Raw genomic sequence first — 15000 nt, 5'->3', positions numbered from 1 at the left:
CCTGTGGTGGTGTTATCACATGGGGTGGGGGGGGTGGTGTCCTTCCCCTTCCCCTTCCCCTTCCCTCTCTCCTTTCTCTATTTGCTGGTTAAAGCTCAAGGTCTCTGGAGGTTGCCTGAGTACTCCCAGGACCTCACCTTCTCTGGTGAGTAGCTGAGGTGGTGGTTGCTGGACACGGTCCTACCATTCTGATCTTTCACTACTCTTACTGTTCTCTTCCAGGACTTTTGGATCGACTTCCTTCTTCCAAGGATGGTGGAATGATGACAAAGATGATTTGGGACACTTTTTTTTTTTTGGTGGTTGTTTTTCCTCCCGGATGGCTGTCAAACCTGCAGCAGCACACACATCCGTCCATCTCGAAGTGAAGAATCTCTAAAGGATCTTCAAGGAAAGCATGGACAAGGAGGATTCGGTCCCGGGAGACTCTTGACACGAGATGGGAAATCCCCCCCCCCCCCCATTTCTTCTGGAAAGTACCTAATACCAATAAAGACAGGACAAAATGCAGCACAGGCTGGCTGGCTGGCTGAGGTTTATGTAGCGCCGAGTAGTTCTACAGGTAAAATTGGATCCCAGAGCAACTGTGCAGCTACTCAGGGTCCTTGCCTTCCCCAACTGTCCCCTATGGGACCGAAGCTGCTCCCTCCCCTAAGGCTTTCTCAGTCAGCTAATCCTCCACACTTAGGAGTGGTGAAGGTGGGACACACGTTTTAGGCTTGCTTGGCTTCTTCAGTCGGATCTCATCTTGCCACCGGGTCAGAAACACAAGCATATACACGAGAATGTGCATAGCGACGGGTTTCCACCCTGTGGAACTTGGGAGTCCACAGTGAGTGGTCTGTGGTCTGAAAAGGGCAGCCTCGTTAGTTGCAGTCACTGAACGCTAGGTGGCGCAAAGCTACCGTCATTTTGGAAGGCCTGCCTGAGTTCCATTTCCAGTTTAGATATAATCTATCTACATGTGTAGACATAGATAGATAGATAGAGAGACAGACAGACAGACTTAGATATGTATATCTATATCCATATAGAGATCACTAAGCTGCAAGCCGCCGCGTCATATCTTCCTCTCTTCCCTCAGCCTACTGAGTCCCTGGAAAGACAGATGGGCACGGGCCTCAGTGCGGTTGTTCCCCCGCCCCCCCTCCCCCATACAGTAAAGTCCCCCGGAAGCACTGGGGGGCGGGGAGGACATATCGCTTTCACCCCTGGTATCTGATCACTTTCCTTAGCCTTTAACATGCCCCACCTAGGAGATAGCTTCTGTGCCTCTGCCCGACCCTTGGAATTTGAACTATAATCCACACTTCCCCCATCCCACTCACTCCAATTCCCCAGCAGTAGTCCCTCCCAAGGCTGTCACCACTAGAGGTCCATAGTAAACACCTTCCCCCACCCCTGAGAGTTATGAGGGAGGGCCTGGATGAGGTTAAGAGAGAAACAAACAAAAACAAAACAGTGATGTTTCCTGTGTGTGTGTGTGTGTGTGTGTGTGTGTGTGTGTGTGTCTAGTGTGTACCGGTCTGCGCACAAAACCCAAACAGGATGAATTTGGGCCTGGGAGAAGGAGAGGGAGGCCCTTCCTGGGTTTACTTTCTGGGGAAGGGAAGAGACAAAGGAAAAAAGGTGAGGGTGTTGCCCAGCAATCAAGACCGTTTGTGGACCAATGCCCAAGGCCCTGGGTCTCTTCCCCAGCCTAGCATCACAAAAGAAACAAAAGTAGTGAACAAAGAGAGACTCAAACAACCAAAACAGGCAAGGCAATCTCATCTCAAAGTGCCCACGGGAAAGGAAAAAAAAAAAAAAATGAAGACTGCCAGACTGCCGTGCTGGGCTGGGATGGGCTGGGGTCCTTTATATCTCAGCGTTGGAGTGCTCGCCTAGCATATTCGAGGCCCTGGGTTCCATCCTCGGCTCCAGATAAAAAGAAACTAATAACATAAAGGCATTGTTTCCAACTAGGCCAAATAAATAAATAAATAAAATCAAGACACTAGAAGAGACCTTGCTCACACAGAAAAAAAAAAAAAAAAAAGCGGGGGGGGGGGGGGGGGCAGATCAAGATGGAAATCACTCTACCCTTGGCATCCAATAGACAAATAAGGCTCCCCATACTCATGTCAGGGTTTCCTTGGTGGGGATGGAACTAAAAACCAGCCCCTCACACAGGGGCTGGTTTCTGACTGGAGCCTGGAACTGGGGACTGAACACAGACACAGTTTACCACTGAGATAAACCAACATCCCCTCCCCTTTTTATACAGATATTTTTATACATTTTTGGTAAATCCATTGATTTATGAGTTGAACCCAGAAGCGCTCACTTGACCACTGACTGAGCCACATCCCCATATTCAATTTATCTATCTATCTATTCATTTGTTTTCTGGCTTGCTTGCTTGTTCTAGTTAAAGCTTGGTCCCAGGGTTTCAAAAACTGACTTCCAGACCACTCACGTAGAAAGGAATCAAGCCTTTATTAAAGCACAAGTAGTGGCGACTGAGCAGAAGAACATAAAGCTGTTCCCCTGGCCAGCCCCAAACAATTGCAAGGGTGCCCCTTATAAGCCTGAAACCTGCAAAAGGGACGTTTTGGGGGGAGGGGGCGTCTAGCTAATGCAAGCAAGCCATAGCCATGTTACAGAAGCGGGAGAGTGAAGTCAGGCGGAGGGACGCTCAGCCAATCACAATCAGCCTAGCCACTCCAGTGACAGAAGCATAGCCGCCCCCCCCCCCCCCCCCCCCCGTTATGGGCTAGTTACAGAAACAATGTCCCATTTCCGTGTTCTTAAAGGTTTCTATAGCACAAGGAAAAGAACATCTTGCCCCAGTCATCACCCTTCTACTTGGCCTGGTTGTTTTACAGAATGGAGACATAAAACAAAACGGAGTCCCATTTGCTTTTACTATCACAACTTTTCTTTTGGAGACAGGGGTCTCGCGAGGTTACTTTCTCTCGCTATGAGCTTACAATCCTTCTCTCAAGCTCCTCCTGATCCTCTGGGGGGGGGGGGGGGAGGACAGACATGAACCCCCAACCCATACCTGGCTAAAACTTGCATTTTAATTTTTTTCCCCTTTAATTTCTTGAGTTGTAGATGGATGGACACACTATCTTTACCCTATTTGCTTGTGTGCCCCTTTGTTTTGGGTTCTGTGGTGCTCAGGATCGAATCCGGCGCCCCACACGTCCCAGGCAAGTGGTCTACTACCGAGCTAAAACCCTAGCCCAAGCTTTGCATTCTAGAATGAATACATTTCCTTCAATGCTGAAGGAACACAGACATATTTATTGTACAACAAGCCCAGAGATCTTCACATCACATTGCCTAGAAGTCCTACGTACATTCATTGACCTTTGACTTTGGAAGCCACGTTCAGAATCTATGACTCTGGCCAGATAACTGCCACGATGTGGTTTTTGCTCACCAACAGTTGGACCTAGGTGAACAGCTTGGACTCAAGTGGACAAATACTCTTATGCGTTCAGAAAACAGTGCCACTCACCTGGTACAGGAGTATTCTTTCAACAAACGATCACCAAACCCTTACTTACTCAATTAAAACTAACAGATGTGAAAACTGGTCATTAATGGCACAGATCTTTTTATTTATTTATTTATTTTTAAACTTTTTTTTTAGAGAGAGTGTGAGAGCGAGAGACAGAGAGAGAGAATTTTTAAATATTTATTTATTTATTTATTTAGTTAGTTAGTTAGTTAGTTAGTTAGTTTTCGGTGGACACAACATCTTTGTTAGTATGTGGTGCTGAGGATCAAACCCGGGCCGCACGCATGCCAGGTGAGCGGGCTACCACTTGAGCCGCATCCCCAGCCCCAAGCACAGATCTTTTTTTTCTTTTTTTTAAATCTGAATGTTACACCGAATGCGAATGCATATGTTAGAACTTCCACATGTGTCACTGACTATGGGATAAGTTTAGAGCTTCGATACAATACACGTTCTAATAAAAAGGGCACTAATTGGTGACCTCTCATGTAGGAAACCTATATGTCTTTAAGTGTACCGACTTTTGAAGAATAAAATAATCTCTCACACACAGCATACTACTCTAGTCCCCAGATGTGCACACATCTCCAGTGACAGACATGTGGGGTGATTCAGGAGAATCACAAGACTAACACAGCCTCAGCAACTTATGGAGCCCTGCGGTAATGAGAGAGAGAGAGAGAGAGAGAGAGAGAGAGAGAGAGAGAGAGAGAGAGAGAAGGGGGGGTAGGTGTTGGGGGGGGTGTTGCTCAGAGGCAAAGCATCTCAGAAGGAAGAGGGGGAATTTATTATAATAAGAAAACATAAGAACTGAACCTTTACAGCAACAAAACTCTGACGACTCTGCTGACACTCTGTTGTTCGAGGCCTAACAAGGTTATCAAACAGAAAAGTGATTTTCTGGATGGAAATTCTAAATATTTGTTAGCCAATGGGCAGATAACCGACCCTGAAAGTCAATATAGCCTTCACCTATGATTAGGGAGGGGGAGGGAAGGAAAAAGAGAAAGGAAAAAGGATATGGGTTTTAACATGAGCCTCAGTGGCTGAGCAGTGAGACTTATACTCAAAGCATATAAAGTGGACCCCTGTTACATTTTCTTTCTGACCCCCACCCCCACCTCCCCCCCCCCCCCAGTTCCTTGATTTGACAGTTGGGAGAAAATTTTTTTTAAAAAAGACAAAAAGGACAACAACAGCAACAGACAGAAACCACAGCCACCCTTACGAATTTCTGAATTTACATGAGTGAATTACTCTTCTTGATTCTCAGTAACATAGTTTATACTTTTCATGGTTTTTGGTTTGTTTGTTTGTATGTAGTTAAAAAAAATCAGAAGAAATTATTGGTATTCATTGCATATAGAGTGACCCATGTTAGCTCGATCTTATCTCTCAGTTGCAAAGAAGGGGGGGGGGCGAAAGGGGGGAGGGGTTGTTGTTGTTGGTGGTGGTGGTGGTGGTGGTGGTGGCAAAAAGCAACCTGGAACCTGCTTTACCTAGGCTACTGGCTTGATAAAGTCTTCCTTACATGGATGTGTTGTAGGGACAAATGAGGCAAGGCACCGACCGAACAGAGCAGGAAAACGGTTTTATTTGGCTGCAGCCAAGTTCAGAGGACACGGCTGGCTTTTGCTGTAATGAATTAATCCCCTGAGTTCAGGTAGTTTCAGAGTTTTCTACCGAGCATGTAAGGGGAGGGGCTCAGAAACTCATGGTCAGCAGAAGTTCACATAAAAGCAGCTTTTTCTCTCACTGTTCTGGGCATGTTAACCCCTCGAGGACAACACCTGAGAAGGGGAGAGCTTCTTCTCCCCTGTCTAGTCTCCCCCTGCCAGCTGTTACCATGGAGTCCAGTTGGTAACTTCTTCTCGTATCTTAAACCTGTAGACATCTCTGTGAAGTCCAGCTCAAGGCCAGAGGCCTTGTTTGCACATTTCTTCAAAGTACTATTCTGGATATGTTTGTGAAAAACTAGTAAGGGGGAGTGCTGGTATCTTCTCGGCCAGTGGCCAAGTAAACAGGGTGACACGAAAATAGGAAGTTTATCCACCTTGAATTCTTTGGCAGAGACTCTTCGGGCTGACAGACCTAAAACCAGTCTGGGTGAAGATTTCTGAAGAGGCCCAGTTAAGACTTTTCAGTGGAGAAAGGGGGTGCCACTTCAGATGATGAATCATCGCAAAGACACATTGGACTGACCCAAACATATCACATATTTTAAGATTCTTCTCATTCACGGCAAAGAGTAAGCAGTTTTAGCTAACAATAGTTTGGTTTCAAAAGGCTTTTTTTTTTTTTTTTTTTTTTTTTTAAATCTAATCCCCCTGCTTTTCCCTTAGAGCTCTTCTCTTTTCTCTAGGAAAACTCTACTCTTAGTCAGAGGTCCAAATCTCCGTTCAAATGACACAGGAAAAAAAAAAAAGAAAATTCTCTCAAGCACCTGGCCCCCTCCTGCCCCAAACAAAAAAGTTCTGGGTGATCAATGAATTTAAGAGGCAGGAAGAATGGATCATTAACAGAAATGAACATAACCACAGTTACTACTTTCTAAGAATTGGAAAGAATTACCCAGGGCAGAGCTTCCAATTGAAACACTGTAATTATTAGAGAACAAACAAACAAAGAAACAAACAGACAGACAGACAAACAAAAACCCTGAAGTACAAGAGACTCTCCCCTTCTCTCTCTATAACTTACACACACTCTCTCTCTCTCTCTCTCTCTCTCTCTCTCTCTCTCTCTCTCTCTCGCTTGATTTTCAGTTTCTCACTTAGTGGAGCACCCCTTTTCTTTAGGATCAATCTCCTCCTAGGTTTCTTTTTATACCAAAGGGGGGCAAGTTACACATGATCCAGGAGAAGGAGGCCAAAGCAATCAGATTACTAAGGAACATCAGGAGAGAGAAATTAAATGCTGGTGGACACATTGAACCAATGCTGTGAAACAAATGATATTCAAATTACCCTCTTAGTTTAGTTTTAAACCAATCGGTCAGCATAAATGCAGAGTTAGAGAGACAAACTGACCCTTAAAACAGATACGCGAAACCATACTGGAATTTGAAACAGGTTGGGAATTGTGAACAGCCTGGAGAGGCCACATTTTTCTTCCTTCAGGGGCAGTGGGAGAGACTTTGCACTGCCTTTTGTTATGTAAATTAGAACTGAGACCTGCCCCCAAGCAAGCCCGGTTTAGTGTAAGAATCTTACTTCCCCGCCCGTCCTGATAACTGGCACCCCATCCTGACAGAAAACAAATTTTCCCTTGCAGACAAAGTGGTAGGAACCCAAAGAGGCTGGAACCACCCCTCCCCCTCCCCCCCCCCCCAAAGAAAAACCACAATGGCACCGAGAAGGAATAGTACAAGTACCTGCTCTCTCTAGGCTACTGATTTGATAAAGTTGACACTTTGTTGGGGGTATTTCAATCTCACCTTGACCCCTGACCTGCCCCTCTCAAGAGTTTGTGAAAGATGGATGCTGCTATTTCTCCCTGAGATTTGTGAATCTACAGGTTTATACTTTCTTTGGGTTTAATCCGGTTCTTGAAATGACTCCTGGCAGTGGCCAACATGCCCGACCTCCAGCTTACTTTTGTGTTGTTCAGAGAAGAGTTGTGGTGTGATTTCATCTTTTAGACTTTGTGGAGATTTGGTTTATGTTCCATTCTACGGTCAACTTTGGTAAACATTCCGTATTCGCTTTAAAAGAATGTCTGCTGTGTGGTGGTGGCCTTGCAGTGTTCTGAACATGCCCATTAGGTGTGGGTTGTTCGCGATGTAGTTCTGCTGTCCTTTGTTACTGATTATTTATTTATGGCCTAAGTCGTCAGCTGCTAAGGGATGAGTGTTCTCGCCTCTTTGCCATAATAGATTTATCCATCGTTTCTTTTAATTCTCTCTGGTTTTCATGTAGGTATTTATTTATTCATTCATCCATTTATTTATGTATTTATTTATTTTTCAGCTGTAGATGGACACAATATCTTTATTTTTATTTATTTATTTTTATGTGGTGCTGAGGATGGAACCCAGGGCCTCACGAATGCAAGGCAAGCACTCTACCACTGAGCTACAATCCCAACCCTCATGTAGGTATTTTGAGGTTATTGAAAGACTTGCACACTACCTTAAGATTGTTGAATGCTTCCTCAAACATCTGACTGTTTATCAATGTGCTATGTTCCTCCTACGCCTGGCAGTGATTGTCTTGTGTGTACCTTGAAGTCATACTGAAAATAAAATAAATAAGTGACTGGGTACAGTGGCCTATGCCTGTCATCCCGGACACGCTTCTCTCTCTCTCTCTCTCTCTCTCTCTCTCTCTCTCTCTCTCTCACACACACACACACACACACACACACACACACACACACAGCCGAGGCAGGAGGATCGAGAGTTTAAAGCCACCCTCAGCAAAAGTGAGACACTAAGCAACTCAGTGAGACCCTGTCTCTAAGTAACATACTAGATAGGTAGGGCTAGGGGATGTGGCTCCGCAGTCAGTGAGTGCCACTGAGTTCAATCCCTGGTTACAGGCCTCCTCCAATAAATAAACAGATAAATATATACATATGTTTATTTTGTTTATTTAGGTGATGATGATGATTTTAATGTGGTGCTGGGATTGAACCCTGTGCCTCATACGTACTTGGTAAGTGCTGTACCATTGAGCCACAACACCAGACTGACAACACCATGAAGTGCTCTTGCTCAGACTGTGGTCTCTCCTGTGTGGCTGGGGAGGGCAGGGGTTGGGTCCATTTAGGGCTGATAGATATTGGTTGCACTGCTACTTCTTAGATGAAACAGTGCGTAATATGTGCACACAGATAAAAATGAAGGTAGAGATGGCAAGCTTTCTCCAGCTTGATTTATCCCAGAGCATGTGGTGTTTCAGTCTAGGGCAACAGACCATGCTTTTTAGCCAAGGCAGCCTCACTTAGAGCCCTGTTACAGCTTCTTATTACCAAGTGCCTAAATGTAAAATTTGGCTCCGTGATATTGATAGATCAATAAAAATAAAAATACAACAACAAAAAAAAAAAAAAAAAGAAAGAAATAAAAAGATAAAATGGCCAAACAGACAAAATAGAACTCCACAAGGAAGAATCCTTTTTCCTATTATGATTAGTATTCTTTTTTTTTTTTTTTTTTTTCTGTTTCGTAGTACGTTGTCGGTGGACAGCACACCTTCTTTCGATTTGTTCCTTTTTGTATGGCGTGCTAAGTCTCAAACTCTGTGCTAGGCCGGTCCTCTGCCACTGACCCAAAGACACAGACAGCCCCTAGACAAGAAAGGATTCTCAGAGGCTGGTCATCTTCCAATTTTTTTTTTGTACTGAAAAAGCAGGAAACACAAAGCCCAAAGACAAGCAGATCAAATTCCCAAGCAACCGATTTCAAACTGATTTTTACATGTTTCCGTCAATTCCTACATAGTCTGGATGGATCCAACCGTGGCCTATCAGTCAGTCGGCCTGACTAATTGTGGCTTCACCGTGGTGGTTTCGGTTTTGAAGTCCCACACCGCCGGATTCTCTAGGGGTGCTGGGCAGACTGCCGGCGCCTCCTGCTGCTGCGGGGGACCCTGGCGCGGGGTGGGGGGGGGGTGGGGGTGGGGGTGGGGTGGGCAGCTGGCGGGACGTGTCCAGGTGACTTTCTACGACCCCTGCTAAGCGGATCTCGCTGACACCGACCGAGGTTCCGCGTCCCTTCCGCCTGATTTTGTTGACGGTTTTCGAGCTCCCCCTGGTGGCCGCTTTTATAGGAGCGTCTTAATCCACTTCTGAGAAGTATCTGTTCAGGTCCTTGGCCCATGGATTGATTGGATTATTTGTTTGATTCTTTTTTTTTTTTTTTTTTTTTTGGCTTTTTGTCCCCCCCCCCCCCCCCCCCCGTTGTTGTTGTTGTTTCGCTCTGGGACAAGGGCCCACGCTTTTTAGCCAAGGCAACCGCTCTTAGAGCCCTGTTATAGCTTCTTATTACCAAGTGCCTAAACGTAAAATTTGGCTCTGTGACCCAATGGAAAATGACTTGCGGTTTAAGAAAATGCTCAAAAAACAACAAAAAACTCAGGTAAACAGATAGGTAAATAGACGGCCATTTGTAGCGGCGGTGGAGGCTGCGTTCCGCAGGCGCTGCGGAGAAGCTCAGAGGAGCCAGTCCCCGGCCGCTACAGCCCCTGACCCCTGCGCTCAGTCGGCTTCTCTGCGCCTCGGGCGGCACCAAGTCAGCCCCGGGGCTTGCTGCCGCGCCCAGAGTCCTTCCTGGCAGCTCCCGGCGCTCGGGACCCCCGCCCGTCCGCACACGTCCCCGAAGCCGGGCCTAGGGCGGGCGGCGGAGGCTCGGCGCGGCTCGGCGCGGCACGGCCCGGCTGGGCTCCGCAGTTTTGAAGAAATCTATACGTTTCAGAGACAGATTCTCAGAGTAAAGGATCGTGATGAGTTTCCAATGATTTTAATTGGTAATAAAGCAGACCTGGATCATGAAAGACAGGTTACACAGGAGGAAGGACAGCAGTTAGCATGGCAACTTAAAGTAACATACATGGAGGCATCAGCAAAGATGAGGATGAATGTAGATCAAGCCTTTCATGAACTTGTCCGGGTTATAAGGAAATTTCAAGAGCAAGAATGTCCTCCTTCACCGGAACCAACTCGGAAAGAAAAAGACAAGAAAGGCTGCCATTGTGTCATTTTCTAAGAATCCCTTGAATTTTAGCTACCAACTCCCAGGAAAAGCCCTCATCTCCTCCTCCTCTCCTGATGGTTTACCTCATGTTGGTACCTTTCTAGCCTTAGACAAATGATCACCGTGTTAGCCTTAGACCAAGAAGCCGGCTAATCCTTTCCAGACCAATTTAAAGGAAACACTAAGGCTGCTTCAAAGATGATCTGATTCTTTCTAAATACATGTCTACATATACAGACATATTCTTCTTTTAAGGGCTTACATCTTAATAGGGATGAATCAGTTGTGCAACCTAAGCTGTTTGCTAAGCTGAAGTTTTAGGTTGTGAAATAATTTTTAACTTCTGGAATCATATTACCTACTGTTATTCTAACATCCACAGGAGGGTTTTTTTTTTAATATGAATTTTTTGCCTATCTTTAAAGATTTTGATGTCAACCTTACATAACCTTAAATACACTGAACGGAGTTTACAAAATTGAGACATATCAGACCTTTCTTGATACTACAGCTTTTCTTTCCCAGTGGCCAAAATACCAAAATACCTATTGTATTTATGGATTAAAACCTGCTTCTCGGGGCTGGGGATGTGGCTCAAGTGGTAGCGCGCTCGCCTGGCATGCGTGCGGCCCGGGTTCCATCCTCAGCACCACATACAAAGATGTTGTGTCCGCCGAAAGCTAAAACATAAATATTAAAAAATTCTCTGTTTAAAAAAAAAAAAAAAAAAACTGCTTATCAAGCCTGTGATGACTCCTCCTCTTGAAGATGATAGTGTTCTATGTGGCCAAATATTTGGACTCATTCTGGACTTGGGCATCTCAATGTGTACTTGGTTTCTTAATTTAACTCTTTCACAGCCATGCTAAGGATAAGAATGAATGATTTCTGTCTGTCTTCCTTTTCAAGTATTTCAGGTTTAAGGCATTCCAAAAAAACTAAAGTTGTTTTTGTTTGCTGTCATATAAAACACGGAATTGAGCTTTCCAGAGTCACAGATGGTTAATGTTTTTGCTATGTACTTTTGTGCATTATTTTCTTATTGAACTATTTAACAAGTATTTTTATATGTTTGTAAGCAAGTATGCTTCACAGCATACCTTGTGTATATGTAAAGATAAGTATTTAATTCTCACTGTTCACTTTTAACTGACAAAGAAAAAAAAAGTGGAAACCACAGAAACTGTGGTAGGACTTTTACTTGCTGGTCTGATCCTGGTTGTATCTATCTTTGGCCAGTTTTATCCCCATTCAAGAAACCTTCCCAATCGAATACAACTGGATGAGACTCTGAAATCATTTCAATATCCCCTGCTATATATTGACTGTTATATCAAGTATTAATTGTAAAACTTGTAATTGACAATTAGTATAACTGTGGATGGCTTCTGATTTTGTTTTAATTCTGTGGATTCTGTTTAAGCAATTCAAAAGTATGTTCCTGATTGTGAGATACTAAGTGGTATGGCAGAGTTGTCACTTTATTGAATGTGTACAACAGTCCCATGACCTTTATAGAGCATACCCTTGGATAGCTTCAGGTGCTGAAATTAAAGTTGATCTGTTTTCACAAGATGAAAAAAAAAAAATTGGTAAATAAAAACACAAATACAGATAAGAATTAATGGGCTGGGGATGAGGCTCAAGTGGTAACGCGCTCCCCTGGCATGCGCGGGGCGCTGGGTTCGATACTCAGCACCACATAAAATAAAATAAAGATGTTGTGCCCACTGAATACTGAAAAACAAACATTAAAAAATTCTCTCTCTCTCTCTCTCTCTCTCTCTCTCTCTCTCTCTCTCTCCCTCCCTCCCTCTCCTTCTTTTGTCTTTAAAAAAGAAAAATAAGTAAAAGTTAAAAAAGGGGCTGGGGATGTGGCTCAAGTGGCAGCGCACTCGCCTGGTTGCGTGCGGCCCGGGTTCGGTCCTCAGCGCCCCATACAAACGAAGATGTTGTGTCCACCGAAAACTAAAAAGTAAATATTAAAATTCTCTCTCACTCTCTCTTAAAAAAATAAAAAAAAAAAAAATGTTTATATATGTATATAAAATGTGGCCAGACAAAATAGAACTCCACAAGGAAGAATCCTTTTTCCTGTTATGGTCAGTATTCTTTCTTTTTCTTTTTTCTTTTTTAGAGTAGTTGTAGGTGGACAGCACGCCTTCTCTTGACTGTGTTCCTTTTTGTATGCCGCGCTAAGGCTCAAACCCAGTGCCTCCTATGTGCTAGGCCGGCCCTCTGGCACTGAACCACAGACACAGACAGAGGAGGGAGGATTCTCAGAGGCTGTTCATCTTCCGGTTTTTTTTTTTTTTTTGGGTACAGAAACAGGCGGAAACACCAAGCCCAAAGACCAGCAGATCAAATTCCCAAGCAACCGATTTCAACGGGTTTTTACACGTTTCTGTCAATTCCTCCATTCTGTGGATGGATCCGACCGTGGCCTAGCAATCTGCCCGTCTGATAGTGGCTTCACCGTGGTGGTTTCGGTTTTGAAGTCCCACACCGCCCGTGTCCCCGGCCGGATTCTCTAGGGGTGCTGGGCCGATCTGCCTGCGTCTCGCGCCCGCCGCTGTGGGGGGCCCTGGCGGGGCGCCCCGGCTGGTGGGATGTGTCCGGGTGACTCTCTACGACCCCTGCGGAGCGGATCCCGCTGACGCCGCCCGAGGTTCCGCGTCCCTTCCGCCTGATTTGGTTGACGGTTGTCGAGCTCCACCTGGTGGCCGCTTTTATGGGAGCGTCTGATCCTCGGAAGTCGCCAAGGCGTGATATTCGGTGGCGGTGGCCGAGACAGAGATCCAGGAGTTGGGCGGCGCCAGCGGAACTGTCTCGGTCGCGCTGGGCTGGGCCGTTGTGGCCCGTTGGCGGTATACTGGACCGGCAGGCTTTGTGTGTGTGTCGGTTGTCTTCTCTCCCTGCTCGGTCCGGGCCGCGGGCGCCTCGGGTGGCAGTCTGAGCGGTTCCTTCGCCGCCACGGGCTTCGCTTGGCCCCGTCTGGGTCGGTCGCCGGGACTCCTGTGTTATTTTTCTCCCGCTGCCTCTCCCTCTCCCTCTCTCTCTCACGGGTTTTGGCCGCGGGGCCGCGGGGCTGCGCCGGGCGGGCCAGAGGGGTGTGCTTGGCCGGCCTTGCCGCATTCCCTCTTTGGGGGCCCGCTGCCCGGGGCTTGTCCTGATGGCTATGCCCGGCGTCCTTCGGTGGTGGGTCGCCTTAGCGTGTTCCCCGGCCGCCCCCCGGTCCTGCTCGTTGGAGATGGTGGTCCCCGTCTCTTGTTTTCGCCTTCGTCCACGAGGGTCGACCAGTTGTCCCTAGGGGCTCTGGAGCTCGGTGATGGGCTCGATCTCGCGGTGTGCTGACCGCGACTCTCTTCAGGGAAGGCGGCAGTGCTGAGTGAACTGTTCCCCGTTGCCCCGGTCGCGATTGTTTTGGCCCGAGTTGGCCGTTTTCTGCCATCGGGTAGGTGCTGACACGTTGTCCTCTGGCGCGTGCCGCCAGAGGGAGGGAGCTTGGGCCTCCGGGTGCGTGCCGGGCTCTGGGCTGATGGGGTGGCCCGGACCCGTTCCCTCTGGAGCTGCTTGCCTGGGCCTGCGTGCGACGGCTCTTTGGCGCACCTGGAGTGCCCTCGCGGTGGTGGTGCCACCTCCGGCCGGCCGGTCTTCTGGCGCCGGGGGGCGGCGGGGGAGGTGGCGGGTGGTCCTTTACCGCCCGTGCGCTCCTCGCTGCGGGCACCGGGGGCGGTGTGACGACGCTCGTTTCCATGGCTCTGAGTCGCGCGTGTCAGGCGTTCCCCGTTCCGTGTCGTCGGCCGCTCTCCCTGGGGTGTGGGGCCGGTGAGGCCGTAGCAGGCTCCTCTTAGAAGCGGTCCTCGCCGGGTCTCCCCCTGCTCCCTGGGTCTCTCCCGCCCACTCTGCTGATCGATGTGGTGACTCTGCGCTCTCCTGGGCTGGACCAAAGCCGCGCCAGGCGAGGGACGGACATTCATGGTGAATGGGCCAGCTCTTCTCGTCCTGCCTGCGGGTCCCTCGCCTTGCCTCCCCGCCCGTTCGCGGTGCGGGGAAGGGCGGGGGTGCGGAATCCGGCCTCGACCTCGCTCCCGGGGTCCTTTGACGTAGCGGGTGCTTCTCGCTCGCCGCCCGCTCTGGGCGGCCAAGGGCCGTGTGTGGCCCTCCCCGCGCCGGGGAGGGCTGCCGCCGTGCTGCTTTGGCGCGACGGTGCGCCTCTGCTTCGGTGCTCCTGGGGCGCTCCGGGTCGTTTCCTGAGGTGCCTGAGGCTGAGCCGGTGTGTGCTGTTCCCGATCCCGGTGCCGCTGCCGCGGCCGGCCGCCGCCTCGCTGTCGGTCTCGCCCCGTCTGCGGGGGCTTCTGAGGCGAGTGCCCGAAAGGAAGAGCGTTGTTGCTTCGCTCGGGGGATCGAGGCGGTAAGCTCGGCAGCGTTGCGCGTTCCCTCTCCGGGGGGGAGCGGGTTGCGTTGTCGTCCCCAGTGCCGAGTGGCGTGGGGAGTGTTAGGCGAGCGGGCGCCCGGGCGCTCTTCCCCACCTCCGGTGGGGAAAGGAGACGTTGCCCGGGCGTTCGAGCGATTGTGGCGGGACGCCGAGCTGGGGCCGGTCCGGTCCCCGAGGCGATGGGGCTTTGGGTGTCCCCGGCCGCGAACGCTCAAGAAGCCTTGTGCTTGCCCATACCGCAGATCCCCCTCGTTGTCTCGGCGGCCGGTTGGGAGAGGGGCTGGGTCGGGTGCCGCCCACCCTCAGTGAGGAACGTTTCTCTAGCGATCCGTGAAGGGCGTGCCTCGTGTGGGGTAC

This window comes from Marmota flaviventris, unplaced genomic scaffold (assembly GCF_047511675.1).
Source record: "Marmota flaviventris isolate mMarFla1 unplaced genomic scaffold, mMarFla1.hap1 Scaffold_325, whole genome shotgun sequence".
In the NCBI taxonomy this organism is placed as follows: domain Eukaryota; kingdom Metazoa; phylum Chordata; class Mammalia; order Rodentia; family Sciuridae; genus Marmota; species Marmota flaviventris.
Note: the sequence above shows the minus strand (reverse complement) of the source record.